The sequence below is a fragment of the Nerophis lumbriciformis genome, linkage group LG25 (assembly GCF_033978685.3).
Source record: "Nerophis lumbriciformis linkage group LG25, RoL_Nlum_v2.1, whole genome shotgun sequence".
Classification (NCBI taxonomy): Eukaryota; Metazoa; Chordata; class Actinopteri; order Syngnathiformes; family Syngnathidae; genus Nerophis; species Nerophis lumbriciformis.
This window is the reverse complement of record NC_084572.2, coordinates 19,904,728-19,931,826: the sequence shown is the minus strand read 5'-3', so window position 1 is coordinate 19,931,826 and position 27,099 is coordinate 19,904,728. Positions and strand designations below refer to the sequence as shown.

Here is a 27,099-nt window from a genome sequence, read left to right as displayed (position 1 = left end):
CCCCCATATTTGCGTACGAAGACCGAACTGTGACGGCGTGTTCGTTCCTCAGTTTAAAAGCATTTTCCATCTTTTGCCCACACAGAGCCTACTTTTTCCTTCCCGTGTGTGCCTCACTGAGACGCCTCACCGAGACGACAGGCCCAGACGAGGTAAACAAAGTCATCACTCCTTTTTTAAATTTTGTACAACAGAAATCATGACTCGTTCTGAATATCGTGGATCCAAAATACATGGTCTGTGTACAAACATATTCATCTTATTAAATATTTAAAAAACAAGAACAAAGACAAATCTGTGGCATATAGATACCGCATTCAAGGACAAATAAACAAACCAAGAGGGTTATATAGCACAAGGGGAAATACTCGAGTTTCATGGGCATCATACTGTATTGTACTTAATACAATATACAGTCGTGGTCAAAAGTTTACATACACTTGTAAAGAGCATTTATTCCCCACCTCTGGTTGTTTTTGTTGTAAAGTAATCCCTCGTTTGTTACAGCTAATTGAATTGGTTCCAACGCTGACCGTGGTGAACAAATTTCAAGTTGGATTGTTACCAATAAAGCTAATATTTTCATAATTAGCACATACTTAGAGCCCTTTTAAAATTGAAATAAAACCACTTTAGTCACTTTTACACGTGTTTCACCTAGAGATGTCCGATATTATCGGTCTTTTTTTTTTTCTTTTTCTTTTATTAAATCAACATAAAAAACACAAGATACACTTACAATTAGTGCACCAACCCAAAAAGCCTTCCTCCCCTATTTACACTCATTCACACAAAAGGGTTGTTTATTTCTGTTATTAATATTCTGGTTCCTACATTATATGTCAATATATATCAATACAGTCTGCAAGGGATACAGTCCGTAAGCACACATGATTGTGCGTGCTGCTGGTCCACTAATAGTACTAACCTTTAACAGTTAATCTTACTAATTTTCATTAATTACTAGTTTCAATGTAACTGTTTTTATATTGTTTTACTTTCTTTTTTATTCAAGAAAATGTTTTTAATTTATTTATCTTATTTTATTTTATTACTTTTTTTTTAAAAGTACCTTATCTTCACCATACCTGGTTGTCCAAATTAGGCATAATAATGTGTTAATTCCACGACTGTATATATTGGTTGATATCAGTATCGGTTGATATCGGTATCGGTAATTAAAGAATTGGACAATATCGGAATATCAGATATCGGCAAAAAGCCATTATCGGACATCCCTAGTTTCACCCAATATAGTAGCCTTGAGTGTGGTGTACTGTGGATTGTAATATCCACTGGTAGCCCTGAGAATCCTCCAAGCGTCATTGCTATGGCCATTGCCCAGCCACTATAACACTTTGCGGAAATACTTCATCACATCCTGTGTTATTCCTTTAAGTTAGATCTGGGCTTCAATGTGCTGAAACTGCAGGTGTAAATTCTGATGCAAAAACTTGGACAACTTGACAGTCGCAGCTGCAGCCATTAGCCGTGTTGTTAGCATTCCGTGTTGTTAGCCTTGCATGTTATTGTCATTGCTTGTTATTCAACATCACTCAGGCAAAAAGCTCATCAATCTCACATGGAGCTGATAATGTCGAAAATGAATCTCCACTTAGCATTGACTGGACAGCTGCTGATAACTGATAGCGAGTCTTGTTAGAATTGAGTGGCGCTGGTATTGATATGTCTCATGTCTTTTCTTTTGACATTCCTCATGTGATAGGCTCACCAATTTCAAGATGTTTTATAGCGTGTTTAGCTGCTGTGTTGTTAGGATTGTTTACCCAAAATATGGAACCAGAAGTCCCGCTTGAGGAGTATCTTTATCGATTGCCACAACACAATAATAGAAAACAAAACAAATACTGTAATAAATATATAAAACCTAATTCAACACTTAATTTAAGCCAAAAATATGCTTGAAATAGAATATGCAAGGGACGACTATAATACAACATTATACTACTCAGTGGCCTAGTACCTACTCAGTGGCCTAGTGGTTAGAGTGTCCGCCCTGAGATCGGTAGGTTGTGAGTTCAAACCCCGGCCGAGTCATACCAAAGACTATAAAAATGGGACCCATTACTTCCCTGCTTGGCACTCAGCATCAAGGGTTGGAATTGGGGGTTAAATCACCAAAATGATACCCGGGCGCGGCCACCGCTGCTGCCCACTGCTCCCCTCACCTCCCAGGGTGTGATCAAGGGTGATGGGTCAAATGTAGAGAATAATCTAGCCATGCCTGGTGTGTGACAATCATTTCGTTATTTTTCTAACCCTATTCCAAATCTGGCTTCCTTAGTATCTATGAGGTCTGAACCCAGACTTGAACCCATTTAGGCCCTGGAGGGGTTCGGGTAGGTCCCAAAGCAGGCTAGAATTGGAGCTTTGTGCGCATTAGCCTTGCAGACCAAGCTTTGAGAACCTATGTGGATTTTGTTCTGCATAGATTTCGTCGAAGTATGTTTTGGCCAGGGGTTTCAAACTCAATTTACTGTAGGGCGGCTGAAGGTAGAGTCTGGGTTACGCTGGGCTGCACAAAGCATTCACATAAGAACTTATTCTCCTATGTGTTTACAAGTACAAGTACAAGTACAAGTACAACCAGGTGTGCAACTGCGATGATTCTGGCTGCACAGTATAAAGTATAAAATCACAATCAGTAAATTTGATCAATCAATGTTTCTTATATATCTCATTTTAAGTCAATTGCCCTGATTACAAGTTATGCCATTACAAATCAGTGAGTTTCTCTGTTTTATTTCATGTAAATCGTCCTTTTTTGCCATAGTGTTTTTACACTTGCAGCCTTTAGTCTATTTGAATTAAAGTGCACATGGCCCATCTGTCTGAATTGTTGGCAGAACTCATTGCATCCAAATCAACAACAAAAATCCCCAAACAGGAAATTGTAATGTTATAGCTTTTTAGTGAGTCACTTTTTAGAGGCATAACCCCCCTTGTTGTCTTGACAACAGTCAGTACTGAGTATGTCTAAAAATAAGTTTACACCCGCAGCAAAGCCCAATATTAAGTTTTTACTTATTGTCATTCATTGCTTTCTATCATCTTGCCTTTTGATCTTCTTGCAGCCGGTGCAGTATTTCAGAACAGACAAATGTTTGGTGCTGGGGAAAAAAAGAATCGCTGACTGGTTACCATTCTTCTTGAGTTTTGATGGTGCTGCTGTTACCCACGCTTTCGGTGGTTGGCAGGATAATAATGATAACTCACTTTCTCTGAGTGATGTTTTTGGCTCGTTGAAAAATCAAAGAAAGTAATTATTTTCAAAAAGGTTAGTGTATCCCAGAATAACAGAGGATATAGCATCTCCAAATCATACTCAAATATATTAGTATTGCATCGTGAAGAACATCTGCATACCAGAGTCAATGCTCACCATGACTGTATATCGTTTTTTCGATACAATACCCTTATCGATAGCGGTATTCATCTGTATTCTTATCAGTACTATATGTTATTGGCGTAAATAAAAATGTTAAAAAAGGCATTTTTATTAATTGTTTTATTGGCACAAGAGGTTAAAGGCCTACTGAAACCCACTACTACCGACCACGCAGTCTGATAGTTTATATATCAATGATGAAATCTTAACATTGCAACACATGCCAATACGGCCGGGTTAGCTTACTAAAGTGCAATTTTAAATTTTGATCGAAATATCCTGCTGAAAACGTCTCGGTATGATGACGCCTACGCGTGACGTCACGGATTGTAGAGGACATTTTGGGACAGCATGGTGGCCAGCTATTAAGTCGTCTGTTTTCATCGCAAAATTCCACAGTATTCTGGACATCTGTGTTGGTGAATCTTTTGCAATTTGTTCAATGAACATTGGAGACAGCAAAGAAGAAAGCTGTAGGTGGGAAGCGGTGTATTGCGGCAGGTGTTGTGCCGGATAACGCACCCTCGCCGTAGAATGCACCCCCTGACTGTTGTGCCGGATAACACAGCCGGTGTTTCATTGTTTACATTCCCGAAAGATGACAGTCAAGCTTTACCATTGGCCTGTGGAGAACTGGGACAACAAAGACTCTTACCAGGAGGACTTTGAATTGGATACACAGACGCTGTACCGTGAGTACGCAGCTGCGGCTTCCAAACATTTAATCGCTTGCCCGTACGTGCATGCCGCTACGTGCATGTCACGTACGTAACTTTGGGGACTTTGGGGAAATATATGTGTTATATGAACTTTGGGGAGGTGAACGGTACTTTGGGCTGTGGGATTGAGTGTGTTGTGCAGGTGTTTTAGTTGTATTGGCGGGTTATATGGACGGGAGGGGGGAGGTGTTTGTTATGCGGGATTAATTTGTGGCATATTAAATATAAGCCTGGTTGTGTTGTGGCTAGGGATGTCCCGATCCGATATTTGGATCGGATCGGCTGCCGATATTTGCAAGAAAATGCGTATCGGCAAAGCATGGGAAAATGCCGATCCAGATCCAGTTTTAAGAAAACTCCGGTCCGTGTTTTCCAACGCACCAATTTAAATAATACATTCCACTTTTCTGCTGCTCCCAAATTCCGTTCCGCATTTTCCAGCACACCTTCAACACATCCACACGTCTGTGGATTCTCACGCAGTTGCTCTTAGCTGCTGTCATTACACGACAGGCTCTTCTCACTCTTTCCTGTCTCTCCTTCTCACAGACAGCAAGCGCACCTTCTTACACACGTCACATACTGTCACAACACACGTCACGTCATATGTCACATACGTATACGCCCTCTCCCAGCAGAGAGAGAGCAGCATGGCTAACGTTAGCTGTGGTGCTAGCGCAGCCGTGTGCGCCTGTGCAATTGCTATGGCGTCACATTTGTGCCAAAAATCCGAGCGCATAAAAACTGTTATCGCGCGCTGATTCTCCACTTCGTGCGCGCGCGCGACACCCTTTTGCGCGCGCGTGGTGCCTTTTTGCGCGCGTGCGGTGCCTTTCTGCGCGCGCGCCGTCTCGGTCTGTGTGCTCTCTGTGTACTCCTGGCATCTCTCCTCGCGCTGTCATGTTTCTTTTTGGCACTTTGGGGGCGGGTATGCTTAGACGGCCCCTCCTTTCTGATTGGCTCTGAGCATTTTTCATATGACCAATAATTCTCCAGCGTAGCAACGTTGTAGCCATCTTACCTCGGACAGCTAGCCTCAATCATTACATTGATGTCAATGGTACATGTACTAATTACATTACCATAACTTGCTCGATTTTCGACCAATTTACAAACGGTTTGCCTTGTTACAAATCTTATTACATGTAGATATGACATAGGATGCTGTAGCTGTTGAAATTACCTCTTTCGCTTTAAAAAAAAAAAAGACTTAATTGTGCAACATAGTTGTGTAGGGTCAGTGTTAGTCAGTCCTCTGATTATTTTAAACTGTTTCAGAATACATTAAAAGGCTATTTTTAACATTTTAAAAACAAAATTCAAATATTATTTCATTACTTTTATGGCTGAATCAAAAGAAATTCCATAAATTAGAAAACAAATGTTCAAGAAGAAGTGAAATTATAAAATGTTATGGTTGGATGTTATTGCTGGTGGACCAGTTTTGGCTGAAAGATGTGATTATGGTGTTTGTTGTGTTATTATTTATTTGGGTCACATTTTGTAATACCCTGTATTGTGTTTATGTGGTATGAAATAACCTTCATCAGCGCGCGACATTTTTTTATCCACTTCTTCCTCCGTAAATCTTGATACATATTGACGATGAGCCGCCCTGCTATACTTCTGATTGGCTCTGAGCATTTTTCCCCTGACCAATCAGAAAGAAGGGGCCGTCTAAGCATACCCGCCCCCAAAGTGCCAAAATGAAACATGACAGCGCGCGATAACGGTTTTTATGCGCTTGGATTTTTGCCATTAATGTGACGCCATAAATTGCGCACTGCTCAAACGTCCTCTGCGCACGGCAAATCTATGCCACGCACAAAATCAAATAAAAAAATAAGCGCATAACAATTTTCGACACACGGACACGACAGAGAAAACAGTTTTCGTCATCATTGTTCAAATATTGTAACGTCTGTCGAGACGCTTATCTCCATTCGGTGCCACACGTCCACACCATCAAAATGCCGAGGCAAACATTTCCAGATCAACACCGTATGAAAAAAAGAGTGATTTTTTTAGTTGTGATTTCCTTCTCTGCATGAAAGTTTAAAAGTAGCATATATTAATGCAGTATGAAGAAGAATGTTTTAATGTAGACACATAGAATCATCATACTGCTGTGATTATATGCATTAAGTGTTCATTCAAGGCTAGGGCAAAATATGGAGATATGGACGGCGTGGCGCAGTGGAAGAATGGCCGTGCGCGACCCGAGGGTCCCTGGTTCAATCCCCACCTAGTACCAACCTCGTCATGTCCGTTGTGTCCTGAGCAAGACACTTCACCCTTGCTCCTGATGGGTGCTGGTTAGCGCCTTGCATGGCAGCTCCCTCCATCAGTGTGTGAATGTGTGTGTGAATGGGTAAATGTGGAAGTAGTGTCAAAGCGCTTTGAGTACCTTGAAGGTAGAAAAGCGCTATACAAGTACAACCCATTTATCATTTATATTTATTTATATATCGTGTATCGCAATATGGCCTTAAAATATCGCAATATTAAAAAAAGGCCATATCTCCCAGCCCTAGTTCAATGATGCCATTTCTGTTTGTCATGTATAATTTTGTCTATTTTGTGTTTATCCTTGAATAAACATGTCAGTTTCTTGTTACCAACCATTGTGTATTATTCAAACTCACCTAATTCAGATGGCTAGTTGTTATCAAGAGTACTAAAACCCTTTTCAACATGATTCTGACAACTAAGTAGGCTAAATAACTTTAAACTTTAATACATGCTCGGATAGGCCAGTATCGGTCAGTATCGGTATCGGTCAGTATCGGTATCGGATCGGAAGTGCAAAAACAATATCGGTATCGGATCGGAAGTGCAAAAACCTGGATCGGGACATCCCTAGTTGTGGCTAATAGAGTATATATATGTCTTGTGTTTATTTACTGTTTTAGTCATTCCCAGCTGAATATCAGGTCCCACCCGCCTCTCACAGCATCTTCCCTATCTGAATCGCTCCCACTGCCCTCTAGTCCTTTACTCTCACTTTCCTCATCCACAAATTTTTCATCCTCGCTCAAATTAATGGGGAAATCGTCGCTTTCTCGGTCCGAATCGCTCTCGCTGCTGGTGGCCATGATTGTAAACAATGTGCGGATGTGAGGAGCTCCACAACCTGTGACGTCACGCGCATATCGTCTGCTACTTCCGGTACAGGCAAGGCTTTTTTATCAGCGATCAAAAGTTGCGAACTTTATCGTCGATGTTCTCTACTAAATCCTTTCAGCAAAAATATGGCAATATCGCGAAATGATCAAGTATGACACATAGAATGGACCTGCTATCCCCGTTTAAATAAGAAAATCGCATTTCAGTAGGCCTTTAACATCATGTAACATCTCACGCAAGAAAAGTATTTTATCAACACCTGCTTTTTGAGTCTTAAACAAGTCAGCTATGTTTGCTAATGCAGTTGTTTTGTCATCATCTCGTAAAGACCATACATATCCATCATCGTGTTTGTATTCATTACAATTACACTCAGCTGGAAATAATAATTCTGTAGGCAGAGCACGGACCGTTTACATGGTACTGTATGGCATATCATCATTTATATCATATCAAATATATTATATAAATCAGTACAATCAATTAGCATATTAGATGGGTGTGCAGTTAAGTAAGGTGTGTTTTGATGCCATGCAGTGACGTCAGACAACCACTACTCTCAGCGGATGCTATCTTGCTTCTCAGCAACTTTATGGATTATTATATCACTTAAATTTTTCACTTTTTTGAGTGAATTGATATTAAACTGTGGATTACTGGATCACTAGACACTGGACTTTAGGGTCTTTTGAGGAGGATGTTGTGTTGTGTTACAAACTTTTGTGTGGTGTTGCTTCCCTATTTGTGATTACTCCAAGGTGATTATCATATCCTAAGGCTGGGCGATAATGGCCAAAAAAAAAAAAATCATTCAATGTCCATTAATATGGCAGGTTTTTTTTTACACTGTTTTCAACGTGCCTGTTTTGTATGTAGCATATGTACTAAAAACAAAATAACTTAGTGATTTGTTTAATGTTTTATTGACATACTAAGTGAACAAAAAAAATTATTAAATTAAGAAAAAGCATGGTAATATACCAACACTTTTAATTTACATGCTTTCAAGTAAAAGAAAGCACACACAAAGCTGCATCATGTATTATTCTAACACTGGTAGTCCAACTAAAGTGTAGGTTATCATCAACTTACCAATAAAGATGTTTTAATTGGTGGTCCGGCCACAACTGGCTACAGTAGTAGCAGGTGTTTTCCACACAGTTTTATAGCGACAAGTAGTCATAATTTTTGCACAAAAACATATCTCTTGCCAAGTAGAAGTCATTTGACAAATGTTTGGCTCTGTATCTTGGAGTTAGTTTGGTAGTTTGAGGTAGTCACGTGTCCCATAGACAGGCACGGAGATGGCCCCAGATGGGCCCCAGATGGGCCAGCTCTCTATACACGGCAGCCCTGCGGATGCCGTGTATAGAGAGCTGGCCCCTTGCTGGCACGGCTCCATGGAGGGGAGTGTTTGTCAAGTGCACGGTAAATATGTTTCCCCTTTTACTCTCAATGATGGCATCTCAGTCATTTTATGCCAATTTCTGCGACTTTCCCCATTTAGATTCTGTTTTTAGAAAACATTGATTCCATCCACGATTCCAATGACGCGTAAATCTATGATTCTGTTTACTTCCGCGTACTGTGTAATCGAGAAAGGGGCGTTGAAATATATACCTGCTCAGTGGCCGTGTGGTTAGAGTGTCCGCCCTGAGATCGGTAGGTCGTGAGTTCAAACCCCGGCCGAGTCATACCAAAGACTATAAAAATGGGACCCATTACCTCCCTGCTTGGCACTCAGCATCAAGGGTTGGAATAGGGGGTTAAATCACCAAAATGATTCCCGAATGCGGCCACCGCCTCTGCTCACTGCTCCCCTCACCTCCCAGGGGGTGTAACAAGGGGATGGGTCAAATGCAGAGGGTAATTTCACCACACCTAGTGTGTGTGTCACGATCAGTGGTAATTTAATTTTAAAAGTTCGACTTCAATTGGCTGTTCCGCCTAATTGTATGTGACAATGCATGCGTGTCATAATTACAATGGGCAGCTGGATCAAACAAGTATCGGTAGCAGTATCATTAGTCCAGAATGTTAACGGTCCGCTTGCACCGACCCAATCAGGAACCAGTACCTAAAAGAACAATACCCAGTATACATCCCTACTGCTCACTTTTTGTATCTGTCCGCTGTTACTGCTTTGAATTGATCCGGCGATTCTGCTGATGTTGAAATTAATGTGTGAGCAAAAATTCCATACCTGATTTTGACTCCTATCACTGATTGTGACATAACCACTAAACACGACACTCACCACATTTCTCAAGTTTGTTCAAGTCTCCAGCCTAAAGTCTGACTCAAGTCCAAAGTCATTGATGTTAAAGTTCAAGTGGAATCACAATTTTTTACGTCAAATCCACACCTCTGATAATAACACCAGTACATTTTTTAGCGTCATGCCTATGGATATTGTTATTCATCAGATCATTGTATTCTCACAGCACTTGGACTTTTCAGTTTGTCTTAGAAGACGTTTTTCTTCTCTGATCTGAGCAGGCTTCATTAGTTCATGCTCACAGAATTAGGACAGTTCTAGTCTGGCAGGATGGTGCAGGTTCTAAACGATTCATCCTCAACTGGAGGTAGGATGCGCCAACAAGAATGGTTACGCTGTACTGTATTGTGGCGCAGAGCTGTCTATAGAGAGAGTATGGCCAACTCGGTTTCAGGGTTGGTCCCAAACATGGCGCCCTGTAGTCACGTGAGGGGCTTTTGACCAATTATTTATTTGGGACCAACGTCTAAAACCGAGTTGGCCATACTCTCTTTTTACTCTGTTGCAGTGCAACACCGACAGTTGTCCCTAAGTAAGGAAGAGACACCTCTGCCAGCACATTAACTGTAACACTCTTTTTGAGGCATTAATGTGAATGTTAGATTCTCAGTTTTCATACATGCATAATATGTGCTGAACACTTGATTCCCTTGCCAGCTACAGTACAGTAAAGAGTTTTCTGTGTCAAAAAAACCCTGTGATGTACCAGTCTGCATCTAATGCATCACTCGTGCATAGCTGATGCCGGCAGAGTTTAAATATATACCGTATGATTAAGGCCACATATGTCAGCTAAACCTTCAATCCTGTTATCTCTCTTCATCTGCAGTGATTATAAATTTGTTCAATAGCTTTAGCCGCCCTTTGAAAATGAGATTCCAGGAAAAGCGTGCACAATTTTGATTGGCTGGTGTGGCGCTGCAATGTGTTCCACGTATGTGTTGCTGATTCAGAAGAGCGATGGCAAAAAGGATACTTTCAAAATGTCAGACTTGCATACTTTCATTTTTTTTTTTTTTTTGAAGTGCCTCCTGCCTCTAATGCTAGCTTAGTGACATTTCTGAAGCTTCCATCTCTGCCACACATGCGGACACAAAAATAATTTAAAAAACCCCCCAAAAAAACAGTTTGGTCTGTCTCATGTGCACACCAGCCTATTTATAATCTCTAATTTGTTAATAGGATACTGTATGTTAGGATACATACATTGTTTATGGATCCTTTGTTTGCACCCACTTATCTCTCTTGGCTCATCACTCTGTAACTTTAAGATAAAGAAGTGAGAGACAATGGAAGCTGCTGATTAATCAAGAGTGGAGTGCCTCCAAAATATTCCACATCCATGTGAATCCACAAAACATCCTGACTTTTAACCCAGATCTGGTTTTTGCAAGCACCCCAATCGTTAGTTGGCAGCTTGTGCCGCTAATCGCTAGCTGGAAAACATAGCACCAATCTCGACGTATAGTATCTTAAATGTTTACAGGAATACAATAAAGTAATTATCTATTCATGTTTTTATTTTAAAGCTGCAAGGTACAGTGAGTAGAGTGGCGATGCCACTTCCAGTAATAAACAACACTACAGTGAGTTGGATTACTGTCATTGAGTCTTTAAAGACATTTAAGTTTGTAAAAAAAAAGTACAAAAATAAAAAAAACTGCAGGGGTAATAAAAATACATATATATTTTTTTAAAGTCAATAAACTAAAAATGTCAGGTCTACCATGCACTGGGCTTTAGTATGTTATCATTAATGGTTTAACAGAAAATACAAATGTTTAAATGTCTATATTTTTCGGACTATAACCCGCTATGTTTTTCCCACGCATTGTACCCAGCGGCTTATAAAACGATGCGGCTAATTTATAGATTTTTATTCTCTAATGGCCATAATGTTTTGTATTCAACAAACCGTTTTCATACAACACCAACAAAGACACTGAAAATGTGTGTTATTATTTGCCATCTTTTGGACCAGTTTGCTCACTCCAGGTGCTGCATTGAGAAATGTACTTCCTGTTCCGCGCCTTTAGCCGGAAGTATATTCTGTGTGGTCTACTGTCTGTAGTGTTTCTGCTCAAAAGGATTCTTCATTCATTACTCCAAGTAACGTTTACAAGTTTTACACTATAACAAAAATACTTACTAAACCGTCCCATGTGTGATGTCTGTAGGAGTGATTTTATGCATTTTTGTACGTGCTATCGTCATTAGCTTTAGCGAATAAGCTAACACGTTTATAAGTGTCTGTTAGTATTAACTTACAATGACATTCTTTTTGTTTCAGTTTCGTAAATTCACCAAATCTTCACCATGGAGTTTTTAAGTCTGTTTAGCTGATTAGAGAGCTAGCTTCCACAACTAGTGGGTCCATGGCAATAACTTCTGTTTTGTTTGACCAGCGGTTTTACTGCGGTGTGACAGGCACCCCTTGGAAACAATTAAGGTGTGTAAATAAACATTTACAAAATTTTTCGTACCGGTATATATCTGCAGCTTATGATTTGGGGCAGCTAATTTATGAAAAAATATGTATTTATTCTAAAATTTGGTGGGTGTCGCTTATGGTCTGGTGCGCTCTATAGCCCAGAAAGTACAGTTATTATATTGATTTAAAAAGGCTGCCGTTCACAGCTGTCTGCGCGCACATACAAAATAAGTCTAAGAGAAACAAAAACATAAATTTGCAGTCATCGTTGACAACTAGCCCACAATTCTGTGTGTGAGGCAGATAACAACAGTTCAAGAGAAAGTTGCCACCAAAAAGCTATTAGACAAAGCTGGAAGAAAGACAAGAGTTAATATCAGAGATGCTTTTCACCGGTGGAGAAACCTTCGTGAATAAAAGGATTTCAAAACGGATGCTATTGCTACATTCCTGTTGAACTGTTGAGTAAAACATACCAAGGCTGCCAATAGGGATGGGAACTGGGCTCTTGGGGGCCCGGTTGCTGGTGGGTGGGGGCGGTCTTCCCGTCTGGTTGCGGGGAGTCTCTGGGCGAGACGTCCCGCCTCTCTGCCCGCGTGGGGTGTGGTCCCTCGCTGGCTTGGGGGTTGGCTGTCCCCTGCTTCTCCCGTGCCTTGTCCTGTCTACGGCTCTGGGGTTCCTGTCGCTGGCTGGCCTGGCTACGTGGGGCCGGTGGTCCCCTTGTTCCCTGGGCGCCGCACCTGCTGTTTTGGGTTGGGCTCCCTGGGTGGCTGGGGCTGTACTCTGGCTCCCGCACATACTAGAAGACAACAATATTGTACATACAAATACACATATATATACTCACATACACACAATTATTCATACACATACATACACAAATACAGTACATACCTGCACACTCAAAGTTCATACATCCACACGCACATTCACTGTACAAACATAAATATACACATACTGTACATACACAAACACATATGCACACATATAGTCACGCATATAATCACGTTTTGTTAAACATATATCAACATTGTTCCCCCAGGAGAAATTGGGTAACACTTGGCACGCTGACAAAGCTTAACCCACGGGTCCCCAAACGTTTTAACTCGGGGGGCCGCATTGGGTTAAAAAAATGTGTTCGGGTGCCGAGCTGTATGTATGTGTTCATATATATATATATATATATATATATATATATATATATATATATATATATATATATATATATTCCTCGTGTACTAATTGACTAAAGAGTGCGCACTTGCCGGCACAAGCACAATGTCAAGTTATCGATAGGAAAATGCATTTTTAGACAATATGATTTGCTTGAGTGGCTAGGAGACCCCGGGAGTAACAAGCGGTAGAAAATGGATTAGGAAGGACAGATTTTTAAAAAATGATGAAAAAAAAAAACCTTGCGGGCCGGATTTTGGATGCTGGAAGTAGTTTGGGGACCCCTGGCTTAATCTATTGTCACCATAACAATCTACATGGTTAATACAGTTCGCTTCTCTTTCTTCCCCTGCATTTATCTGCTTTCTTTTGTATTTCAAGTTGTCATTAAATATATGTATTGTTGCATTTGAAACAATTGTATTGTTGATAATAGAGGTAATTATTGTTATTATTCATTATCAATAGTGCTATTGCTATTGGTAATTGTAGTATAATACTTGTCATTGTCATATATGTGTTAATAATATTTACTTCACTAACTGCTTCTCTGCTATCACTTGTACTATCATATTTGAACTTATCGTATTTGCTGATAATGTTCTGTTGTTGTTGTTGTTATTGTTATTGTTGTGTTTGTTGTCCCTGCAATTTCTCCTTCTGTCTTCCTTTTTTTCTCTTTCTATGCCCTCCTGCTCTGGCCCGGCTGTGCCAAATAATAATATAAATCCATTTAATAAAGTCAAATACAAATAAGGCAACAAGAGAAGTATCCCACACTTCTCTTTTGTAAAGTAAATCTGTACAGCAAATATGGGCATCTACATCTACAATATGATTTGCCTGAGGAGCTGGACAGGACAAAAAATAAAAATAAATAATTCATACAGTGAGGTCACATACGTAGCATATAAGAAAAAAAGGTACTTAAAAAAAAAAAAAATGTAATAAATATTCTTCTGTAGACTTTAACAAACTAAACAGCCAAGATACCTGTGGCAATGGGGGCGTGGTTATGGGCCCGGTCACAATGACGTCATTGAGTAATTTGCAATATGATTTTCTTTAAAAAGGCTAACAAATGTATGCATACATTTACAACAAATTTGTTTGTATCAATTAGTATTATCATATATCTTTTTTTATCGTTTTGCCATATTTTCAATTGTTGCTGCTTTCCATAGAAGGTACTTTGTTCAATATGTTTCGATTTGATTCATACCTTAAGACAAATCTCCTCCCCTCCAGCAGCTCTCCCTGAGCTCTGGCCTCCAAATGCTCGTCTTAATGAACCAGAAATTAGAATTTAAAATAATCTCCACTGTTTCCTCTGCTGGCTCTTCTGTCTCATCCTTTGCATCTGTGTTCTCAATTTGTATCTCTTCTACATCTCCGTACTTACTGTCCTCAAATCTTTTCTGATCTCTCTTCATCTTCCAGTGTTGCCAACTCTTCAGTCAGGAAAGTAGCTATTGGCTGTCATAAAAATTGCTAGAAGTTGATAGATGACATCATTGTCTCATTTGCATAATTGATTCCAAGGACGCTGTGTAGGAGAAAGGAATAAAGCAGTGTGAGACATAAAAAGTGACTTAAAAAAATGCAAATTTTGATGAGAACTGTAAATTAATTTCCTTCTGTTGATTCTTAATTTAGCTGTATTTGTATTTGTTCTACATTGTTAAATAATAAAAATATCAAATTTGATCAAAGGACTAAAAAATTGTGATATTCACGAACGAACCAGATATTTTAATAATAATAATAATAATAACTGGGATTTATATAGCGCTTTTCTAAGTACCCAAAGTCGCTTTACATGTAGAACCCATCAATCATTCACACCCGGTGGTGGTAAGCTACTTTCATAGCCACAGCTGCCCTGGGGTAGACTGACGGAAGCGTGGCTGCAATTTGCGCCAACGGCCCCTCCGACCACCACCTATCATTCATCATTCAATTCACCGGTGTGGGTGATTGCCTCATTAACATGAACCAGTGTTTTTCAACCTTTTCAGAGCCAGGGCACATTTTTTTTCATTGAAAAAATCTCGAGGGACACCACCAGCAGAAAACATAAAAAAATAAAACTCAGCAGCCGATACTGACAGTAAAAAGTCGTTCTCGCAAATGTTGGATATGAATTCAAAGCATATATATATATATATATATATATATATATAAAGGTTTATTTGAAATAGGGACAGATACAGAAACATAGATATCTGAAACATTTATCCAATGTATGCATCATAGTGTTTGTAGCCAAAGCTAATTTACAAAACTTGTCTCCAACAACAACAACAACAACACAGATCCAACATCATTAAAATAGGAACATAAAAAGAATAAAGCATAACCAGCCATGCATCACTATAGCTCTTGTCTCAAAGTACTGTCACGACCTGTCACATCGCGCCGTGACTAATTTGGAGTTTTTTTGTGTTTTTCTGTTTGTAGTGTTTTAGTTCTTGTTTTGCGCTCCTATTTTGTTGTTGATGGTCTTGTCATGTCATGTACGGGTGTACTTTGTGGACGCTGTCTGCTGCTCCACACACTGTAAGTCTTTGCTGTCGCCCAGCATTCTGTTTTTGTTTACTTTACAGCCAGTTAAATTTTCAAATTCATCCCTAAGCTTCAATGCCTTTTCTTAGCGGCACTTGCCTTTTGTTTATTTTGGGTTTAAGCATTAGATACCTTTTTACTTGCACGCTGCCTTCCGCTGCCGTCTGCATATTGTGATCACGACAAACCATGTTACCGACATCTACAATGCAATTAGCTACCTGCTGCCACCTACTGATATGGAAGGGTATTACACGGTTACTCTGCCGATCTCTTGACAGCACAGACACTCAACAACGGCACATTTGCGGATCATAATTACTGGTTTGCAAAAAATATTTTTAATCCAATTAGGTAAAATTACATAATCTCCCACGGCACACCAAACAATATCTCACGATACACTAGTGTGACGGGGCACAGTGGTTGAAAAACACTGACCTGAACGATAGGTTTGTCTTTATTTGAAGCGTGACAGTGATGAAATATTTACATCTCACACTGTAAACCAAGGCAGAAACAGCGGCAGCTTTACACAGAGTGGGTGTGCGTCTCCTCTCTGCTCTGACTGGAGTGCAATGGAATTTTATTGTCATTGCACTTAAAAGCACAGCAAAATGTGGTTTTAGTACAAGCTGTCTCTATTATTAATACTGTATATATGTTATTATGAAAAAAATAAATAGTTGTATATACTAACGCTGTACTTTGGTTCTCTTCAGCTTTCCCTGTGTGTGTGTGTGTGTGTGTGTGTGTGTGTGTGTGTGTGTGTGTGTGTGTGTGTGTGTGTGTGTGTGTGTGTTTTTTTTAAACATGTGGATGGCTTGCATGCTCTAAGCCAAGGGTTGGCAACCCAACATGTTGAAAGAGCCATATTGGACCAAAAATACAAAAAACAAATCTGTCTGGAGCCGCAAAAAGTTAAAAGCCATATGTAAGTGTTATAATGAAGGCAACACATTAGGTAAGTGTCTCAGAGGGTTAGATAACTCCTGGAAATTACTGGCTTTAAACTGCCAAAGGTATAGATGTGTGTGCCCAAGTTATAGGAAAGGACAGGTCTTCTTCTAATGGATTTATTACAATCTTTGCAAGCTGGGTAACATTTGCTGTGGTCTGGAACAACATGGCACACAATCAGAAATGCAGCCAATATTACATACAGATAATGTGTCAGGAGACATGCAAATATGAATTAAATACACAGATGACATAAGTAAAGGAAATTAAATGAACTCAAATATACCTACAATCGAGGCATAATGATGCAATATGTACACACATAGCATGTTAGCATGGATTATTAGCACTCCACGCAAGTCAATAGCATCAACAAAGCTCACCTTTGTGCATTCACGCACAGCATACAATGTTTGGTGGACAAAATGAGACAAATAAGGAGTGGCATAAAACACGGCTTTCTGTGGCAGCAACGGAGAAAGTTGAACACGTAAACCAACTACGGTGAGTTCAAAGACCGCCAAATTTAGTAGGACAAAACGGCGCTGGCCAAATACTTTCATCGGTGAAGCATAAACGCAAACATATTAAACAGTGGGCTTTCTAGCAATTAGGAATGTTTGTGTTATGTTTGTCCTCCTACAGAAATATTATTAAAACAACAAATATATTTTTCCCCCTTCTTTTTCCATTTTTGAAAAAGCTACAGGGAGCCACTAGGGCAGTGCTAAAGCGAGCCGCATGTGACCACCGCTCTAAGCAGATGGAAAGCAGGATATACTGCTTACAACACTTTAAACGTTGGTGCCCGATGTAGTAAGGGCGGCAAACAGTCACTTTAATCACTTGTTGTACTTTCTTCAGCACCACAAAATTGTCCGTGTGTTGCAGCGTTTTTAATTTACTTTTATATACCACCATCTTTTTTTTTTAAGAAGCCTACAAGCCCATATACAGACACATAATGATCAAAACCAAGGGTTGGCATAGCAACAGTTGAGTCACAAGCTCCAAGTCCATTTTTTAATGTGGCGACTGTCTTTGGGTGTTGCCTTCCTATCTATTCCGTATTTCCATCCATCCATTTTCTACCGCTTGTCCCGTTCGGAGTCGCGGGGGGTGCTGGAGCCTATCTTAGCTGCATTCGGGCGGAAGGCGGCGTACACCCTGGACAAGTCGCCATCTCATCGCAGGGCCAACACAGATAGACAGACAACATTCACACACTAGGGCCAATTCAGTGTCACTGAAATATCCGACCCGCACTTTTATTATACGGCACTTATGTTCCAGTTTTGCACACATTTCCATGAATTTAATACATGTGATGGTAATTTCTTATCACAGCTGCATTGTTTTTCAAAGTTTAGTGACACAAAAAGAAATGTAAAACTGCATCAATTTACATAAATTAAATATGCATGAATAACCGATTTTTAATCAAATCATAGCTCCTGGATCGTAATCGAATCATGAAGTGCCCAAAGATTCCCACCTCTAATGCTGTGTTTTCACAATATTGCAGCGTCCCGGAAGAGTTGGCACTGCAGGGAATTCTGGGAATTTGTTCTGTTGTGTTTATGTTGTGTTGCGGTGCAAATATTCTCCCGAAATGTGTTTGTCATTGTTATTTAGTGTGGTTTCACTATATGGCACAGATTTATGACGGTGTTGGCGTTGTTTATACGGCCACTCTTAGTGTGACATGTATGACTGTTGACTAAGTATGAACTTCATTCGCTTGTATAGAGAGCATGATCAAAATCAATGTGATCATTGAAATTGGCCATGAGCTTACAGAGTGCCCGCATTTCTTGACATCTTCAACTGAAAACCATAATTAGCCCGTCCTACGCTACAATATTGTATCTTGCGAACATCTACCACGATTTTACGCCGCCGTTTGTCGCAGTGTACATTTCACACAAATGACTTGTCAAACAAAGTCATAAACTCTACATTTTGCGCGAACCCGAAGGGAATAAGCGGTAGAAAATGGATGGATGGATGGATGGATTCGACAAAAAGCTCATCAAGCTTGTCATAAATACTTTTGCTACACGAAAATAAACATTTGTGGAATGTTCACCGTGTACCAACCTGAAAAGCAGGTAAATTAACAGCAATGAGACACCAAAGCTATTCTTTCTTCTTTCGACATCCGTCTGGCGAGGAGGCGAAAGTGCCCCTCAAGCACGGGAGTCCGGCTGCGCACGCGGGCGATAACACTTTGATTCTGCATTTCCTTTTCCCAGAATTATTGTTAAATTTTACACCAAATATTGCAATTAATACTCCCGGTCCTCATAACAATATTAGGCCGTAATAATAATGATGTTACACAATGTAAATACATGACCATCAGTTATTAATATAAATTCTCAAAATTTATATGGTGGTATAACTTTGAGTGTACCACACCCGCACAGTAAGAGCAATTGAGAACTTTTGAGAGCAATCTATTGTGCTAATTTTGTTGGTAAATGAGAGACAATGAGATTATTGTCACACTTCAACATCTCTTACATATAAATGCTGCCTCTTTGCTCGGTCAGCATTTTAATTTAAAGCATGCTCTTGATTGTCTCTACCCTGGAAAAATGAATGTTAAATAAATCTGTGGAAACTAGGAAATCAGAACGCTTGTGTGTGTTATGTGCACAGGAGGAAGGAGACGGCATAGACTTCAGGGACGGCGTATAAGCTGTATTTATATATATATATATATATATATATATATATATATATATACATATATATATATATATATATATATATACATATACATATATATTGTGTATATATAAATAACAAATAATAATATTAATAAACTAAAGAATGGAGTGTGACTAAATCCAAGAGTGTATGGTGTGCGACTATGTGTTGGAAATAACTGCTGAGTGTTACCGGGAGTGTTGAGCGAGAGCCGGAATTCCAAGAGGGGCTTGGCTGGCTCTGAGGTCCGTGCGCAGAAGGAGGAGAGAGGCGTCAAAGGTCCGTGTCCAGGCGGGAGGTCGAGATCCAAGAGGGAGCCGTGGAAGCAGAGGGAACACGGGGAAACGAGACACACAGCTCGTAATGTGGGAACGAAGGCAGGCTGCAGGGAGGACGACAAGGAGGACACGAGACAATTCAACACGACGGGGGAGAACACACAGAGAGAGCAAGAGTGCATAGAGCTAGATATTCGCTTACTGTACAGGAACTGATGACTACATTCTGGCGCGGGATAGCAGGTTGTGCAGGCTTATGAAGGCAGGTCTCATCATCAGCCTCAGGTGTGTTGATTGCCAGTGATTGATTGCAGCTGCATGCTGCAGCCAGACTGGCGCAGCACACACATGAATGTGCACTGCCGTGCGCCCGGGCAGTGACAGTGTGCTGCTAAATGTTTATGTACGACATTACCCACAGGGCTTAGTGATGTAGACAGGAACAGGAAGTAAGTCTGAGCTACTTGGTAGGCCAACAATTGTGTTGTTTGATCAATAGTTCATATATTGTTACACGTTGTTGTTCCTGCTTTGTTTTTATGAGAAACAAACATAAGTATTGATTAGACAGTTGACATGCGAGTTTGAGTGCCGTTTAAAAAAAAAAAGATTGGCAAAAATGACGCTAATTGTCTAAAATGTGCAGGGAAGTTGCGAGACTTGGACAAAGTTGCGACGCTACACATATTTGCAGGGATTGGTTGAATTTATGTGAATTGGCAAGAGTGCATGGTTTCCAGATCTGAATCCAGAAAATCAAATTTGAATTGACCTGAATTAGAATACTGACAGTTAAAGCAGTTCTTACAGCAAAAAGGACTCCCATACGGTGTTTGCAATGTAAAACTAAACTGTGTGCTGTGGACCGTTTAATGCGTCTCCTCTCTTGTACCAACGCACGCTCACTCACTGCACTTAGAATAAATGTCGTAGTTCAACGAGCAACCTCCAATTTATTCAAAGGAGAAAGACAACATCCTTTCATGTTTCAAGGAATATGCACCAGATACTTAAATTGACTTCAGCAGGACTGCGGTTGCTGAGTGAAAGCAGTAAAGTGCAGTCCTAATGGGCGAGTGGGCGGAAGCGGCGAGTCAGACGGACAGCGTGACTTTTCCGACTCACTCAGGTCTTGTACACACTGCAGGTCAATACTGATTTTTTTGCCCATATTTGACCTGTATCAGATTTTTTTCATGAGAATGTGAACAGTGCAATTTTCAAATTCAGTGGCGGGCCGTGCGTTTCCCACCTAGGCCTTCAGTGATTACCTCTCAAAATACCATCATTTATGTCCCCACATGACCATTGCTGGAGAAATACTGTACAGAAACACATTGTACAAAACGGGTTATTTTCTGGCGCATTTAAAAATCAATAAACCCGCATCAGCAATTAAAACATATCTTTTGTGGTACTGTCAAAATTAAAACTGCAAAAAACATATTAAACGTGAAAAAATTCATTAAATATCTGAACTCACAATTAGTAGAACCCATTCCAGCTTCCGGGGTTGGCCGACATCGTCTCACGAGATGTAATTCCTCTTTAAATGTCCTTCTTCAAAATGGCCTTGCAAATATATGTGTTGTCTTGTCTAATCATAAAAGATGCAGAAGAGGCGTGTTGGCTGAGTTCCTAAAGTTTACTCCACAGCGTGCTCGTCAATAACATTCTGCTGCTAAACAGGGCTACTGCGCATGCTCTTCACTACTGTGGCATGCTGGGTAATGGAGTTCTTATGTTACCTAGCTCATAACATCACAATATATATCTGCCTTAGGCCAGCTAGAAGGCCTTACTGACAACAACTCATGATCTGAATGGCTATTGTAACTGTCTGTCAAATGTTTGTCATGACGTCATGTCAGCATGCAGTTCAGATAGCGTTCATTTTAGACATCGCATTTTTTTGTAATGTGAACGACGACGTAAAAAGATCCGATTTTACCCTGCCTTAATCAAGCCTCAGTAGCTAGCCTAGTCAATCTTTTCTTCCCCTAGCAAAAATATTTCTCACCAAATCGTATTTTGCCAAGAAAGAGTTTAATACAAACAGTGTTAAATGGACCTATGCTTTATTTAAGTTGAAGTGGATTTGTATTTTACTATAATTACTACTAACTATAATAATTTAATACTTGTTTATATTGACAAATGTGCTGTTTTACACTGATATTGTCATGTCTGTGTAATCATGTTTTTGTTTTAAGTCATGTTTTTGTTTAGTTATAGGAATCTTTGGTTTCTGGCTTTTCACTCCCTTGTCTTGTTTGCATGATTACCCATTTCACCTGTTACACGTTTGGACTCATTGTGCACTCTTGTTTGTCACCATAGCAACCATTAGTTTTCACCTGTCACGTCACGCACCTGTTTCACGTTTTGAGTCACGCACCTGTTTTCGTTAATCATGTCTGTGTTATTTAAGCTTTTCATTTTCTGTTGTTCGTCCTGACGACATCCTCGCATTTATGCCCCCTGTCACACTCTGTCCACGTCTGCGCACTTCATGTCTATGCCAAGTAAGTTTGTTTATTATTGCCACAGTTAGTGTTTTTTATTGTTCATAGTTTTTTGCCCCCGTGCAAGTCTTTTGTTTTCATTAGTCAAGTTTGTACATCCGCCTTGAGCGCGCCTTTTGTTCTTTTGAGTGTTATTATTAAAAATGTATTTACCTTCACGCCATATCCAGTCCAATTCACTTGCACCTCGGGAGAACAAACCAAGCCACAGTCCAAGTCTTGACAGATATATTGTTACATTTATAACACATACTATGCTATGCTATTGTGTGCTTAGCTGTTGTATAGTTGCTAGCTCCTAGTACAGAAGCCTATAGCCTACCATCTTTAACTTTAGTGAATGACTTGACTAAAATACAATAAAGACCAACCTTGTGTGTTTATTGGAGGACATTCAGTTGTTAACTGGCTGTCCAGCTTTGCACAAGTAAAAACAGGGCAGGACTGCTTGTATCGCAGCTTGTAGCAGACATTTTACATGCCTGCTGATGTTACCCAATGGTTTTGCTGATATCCAATCCCCATATTGGATTGGGAAACCCCCAGTTGCAACAACGGAGTAAAACAAACAGAAGTACAGTGTGGATGTGTAAAAGATAGAGATGTATACCGAGTACTGGTATTTTTTGGTACCAGTTCCTAATCGGGTCGGTCCAGGAGGACCGTTAAAATTCTGGACGAATGAAACGGCTATCGGTAATTTTTTTTAGGCGCGCATTAGCACAATCTATGCAATCAACGCATAATAAAGACACGGGCAGGATCTGATAGGGCTCAGGGATCATATGATCGTGATCAATGATCGTGATATATTTCAGGTCGTTTAGGGTGATCAGCTGTGAGCATATCAACGCAATCGAACATGGCAGAACAGCCAATCAGAGTGGAGCTTTTTTCGCCCCACTTCTGGTTAAAAGGCACGCAGAATTAAACAGAAGCATAGATATGAACAGAATGACCAAACTTGGAGCGAAACGCACAGCAGATGGCAGCAAAATAAATATCAGCCATAACTTAGAGTTATCCAGGGCCATATGATATACGTGTCATTGGAATCACAGATGTAATCAAGGTTTGCTAAAAACAGAATGCAGCAAATCGTAGATTTTAGCGTGAACATTTTAGCAAGAGCTAGATTTGCCGGAAGACAGCAAACTGCACACAGCAGTAGTGAATTATATTTTGGTCTTGTGGTTAAAGTGTCCGCCCTGAGATCTGTAGGTCGTGAGTTCAAACCCCAGCCGAGTCATACCAAAGACTATAAAAATGGGACCTATTACCTCCCTGCTTGGCACTCAGCATCAAGGGTTGAAATTGGGGGTTAAATCTAAGGCTGCAGCTAACGATTATTTTTCTATCGATTAATCTATAGATTATTTTTTCGATTAATCGGTTAATCTATAGATTATTTTTTTCGATTAATCTATAGATTATTTTTCCTTTTACCGATTATTTTTTTATTTAAAATGAAAATGAAAAAATAAATGTAGGCCAGTTTTTTCAAAAGGCATGACTTTTATTTACAAAAAAAAAAGGTATGGCCACTCAGTCAACATTGACAACAACATGACAAAATATTCTGTAACAATGTAAACATTTAAAACTTTTAACATTTAACAAAATTAAAAGTAGCTTATTTGCTTTTTAATGTGCAAATATAAAAGTAAACATCCAGTGCAAATCTTAATATTCTGCAATAGTATAATCATTTCAAACGTAAAAGTATTGCTTATTTTGCTTTAAAATGTGCAAAAATAAAGATAAACATCCAATACAAAAAAGTACAAAACGAAATATTCTGTAACAGTGTAAACATTTCAACAAAAGTAAAAGTATTGCTTATTTTGCTTAATAACACAACAATGATAGTATGATTAAAGTGAAAGTTAATTGTTTGTTTGTACATAGTATATGTAACTGTTAATGTTGTAAAAGGTATTTGCACAACTAATTAACGTTAGCGTTAAAGAGGAGCGCGTCTTTGTAAACACTGAACAGGCACGCCAAACGCGCCTCTCAGAGCGAAACCGTGTTTTAGTTTATGAATTTACAACGCAGATACAAATGACACATTCATGTTTTTGTGTAATGATGACAACGTATACTCACGCGGACGATTGACTAGTTGATGGTGATGGCAAGAATGCTGTCGGGTGTTTTCTTTTCAAATGTTCGTTCGTAGCCGTTGTGATGCTATGATAGGCCATTTCCGCTCGACACAGTGTGCATACAACAACTGTTAAGTGCTTTGCTTTTTTTCGCTGTGCTTATCCCACAGTTGAAGGGATGTGGCTTCTGGATTTCACTCAAAAGACCAGACCGTAGTTACTTTTTCCTTTTATTTTCCTTTAGTTTGCAACAGTTTTTCCAACGAAGAAACAGCTTCTTTTTTCTTCTTTAGTCTTTTTAGCAGTCTTTAGCAGTGTGAGTAGACTTTAGTAGACTTTAGTTTCTTTAGCTGTCATTAGCTGTCTTTAGTAGCCTTTAGTAGCCTTTAGCTTCTTTAGTAGCCTTTAGCTTCTTTAGTAGGTGAAAAACCTTTAAGGACAAAACACCACAAGATTAACATGCTGTAAAAAATCAATCAATTATCAATCCCATAATTTACAATTATTAATTAGGCTATCAAACTCTTAACCATTAAACAAGTGCAAGAAAATGGACACATCTTTTCCCTTTAAGTTAAAACAGATTTTAAATAAATTGTCTCAACATAAATGCACCAAGATACATATAAAATACATTTAAACCCAGAAACACAATAGATAAATGCAGCAGAAAACCCAATATGCAAATACATAAATACCTAACCAATTAACCACCGATTTTAGATACATATTTAAAATCCATATTCAATATAAATATATTATTAATTTAGCAGTGAAACACTCAATCTTAAACGCTGTCTACTGGTAGAAAAATGCCCCTTTTTCTATGCTCTCACCAGCAGCCAATGATCCAACACACTTAAATCCAACACTTTAAATTGAGCGACTTCACCCTCCTGATGAAGCAAACTGCTCCAACATTTATCAAACTAAGCAAATAATATCAACACTTCCTTACTAAACTACAGTTACACAAAACACCGTGTGTATTTAGCCTCCAGACTAAGCACGCTACATACTCAGTGGCCTAATGGTTAGAGTGTCCGCCCTGAGATCGGTAGGTTGTGAGTTCAAACCCCGGCCGAGTCATACCAAAGACTATAAAAATGGGACCCATTACCTCCCTGCTTGGCACTCAGCATCAAGGGTTGGAATTGGGGGTTAAATCACCAAAAATGATTCCCGGGCGCGGCACCGCTGCTGCCCACTGCTCCCCTCACCTCCCAGGGGGTGAACAAGGGGATGGGTCAAATGCAGAGGACAAATTTCACCCCACCTAGTGTGTGTGTGACAATCATTGGGACTTTAACTTTAACATACATGCACACAACTCCCCCGCACCCCCCATCTCACCAGCGTAACAGGTGCGCCACACCCACAAAGAGAAATAAAGCGCGATCTTACCGGCTGTCCGTTCAGCTTTTGGTTTTGGTACATTTTTGGCACAACTCTGGGTTATCTGTAATGAACTAAACCTTTTTCCACTCTGCGCTGGCGTCTTTTGTACTCCTTGATTTGACACAGCGGTCTAATTACCTGGCTCGCGCACCAGCAGATGAGACGGGAGTGCGCCGCGTTATACCTGCGCGTGAACGTTAACTGATCGGCTCTGATCATATAAGCCGACTGGCCGAAATAATGCCGAATTATATACATTTCCTGGGGTTGCCTAGGTGAATTGGGATGCGGATGTGCTCTAAGATAAAATATAATTTTATTAAGTGGGGTTTGGCTGGTTGCTAAACAGCCACGGTTGCGAGCTCGCGTGTCAGCTGACGAGACAGCTGTTCGCTGCTACTACATTATTAGGCCGTTTATTGAAATACTCCCACACTTTTGACGACTTTTGGCGTGCTTTTTTCCCCTCGCTCGCACGTAAATATGCGACGGGTCGACACACAAAAATGGCGTCGACGTATTTACGTAACCGATGACGTTGACTACGTCGACGCGTCGTTTCAGCCTTAGTTAAATCACCAAAATGATTGCAGTGAGCGACCACTGCTGCTGCTCACTGCTCCCCTCACCTCCCTAGGGGGTGGAACAAGGGGATGGGTCAAATGTAGAGGGTAATTTCACCACACCTAGTGTGTGTGTGACTATCAGTGGTACTTTAACTTACTTTAATAAAGCGTTTTTCATTAGACTCAAACCCATTATATACAGCTGTAAGCTACATTTAAACCAGAGTGGATGGCACTGGGCGCAGGTGGGTAAAGTGTCTTGCTTAAGGACACTGTAGATCATTTGGTAAAATGACTGTTTTGTTGTTGTAGTTTTCGAACACACCACCAGCGTGTGCACATCAGGCAATCAGTTATTACCACTCTCTCATGCAGTGCATATGTACAATAGCTGTCCTCCAAAGTCTTAATTAAAGCCACGTTCTTCATGCAGCTCTGCATGGTTCTTCCTATGGGTAACCACAAACAACAGCATGGTGTCAGAGTAGTGGACAAACTTCTCGCCTGTGAGTACTTTTTGTACTAAAATGTGCCGCCGGAGATTTTTTTTCCTGCCGTGCGGTGGACACGCCGATCCTTAATGGCGTACGGGTTTCGTCGTCCAGACCCAGTTGTCTTCAACGACAATGTCGCGGAGAACTGGCGCATTTTTAGCAAGAATATGACATTTTCATTGCTGCTGCTCACTCGGACAAACCCGCGAAGACCCGTGCATGCATCCTATTAAACCTCGCTGGTCCAGAAGCGATCAAGAGGGAGCGCTGTTTGTGTATGCGGCAGAGGTGCGTGCCGCCGCCGCAGACGGTGCTATTCTCGCTCCTGCCGAGTCGCGGGAAGATCCCGAGTGC

General features: G+C 40.1%; 1 protein-coding gene across 8 annotated transcripts in view; it reads left to right on the top strand.

Annotated features, from left to right (window-relative positions):
* LOC133622010 (uncharacterized) overlaps positions 1-27,099 on the top strand; it is a 187,655-nt gene that overhangs the window by 49,023 nt on the left and 111,533 nt on the right. For 7 of the 8 annotated variants that reach the window (XM_061984522.1, XM_061984523.1, XM_061984520.1 and 4 more), the window contains exon 2: positions 86-152. The exons of the other annotated variant lie outside the window; for it this stretch is intronic. The gene's annotated coding sequence lies outside the window, so the exon portion shown is untranslated. The remainder of the gene's footprint in view (positions 1-85; positions 153-27,099) is intronic. 8 annotated transcript variants of the gene reach the window in all.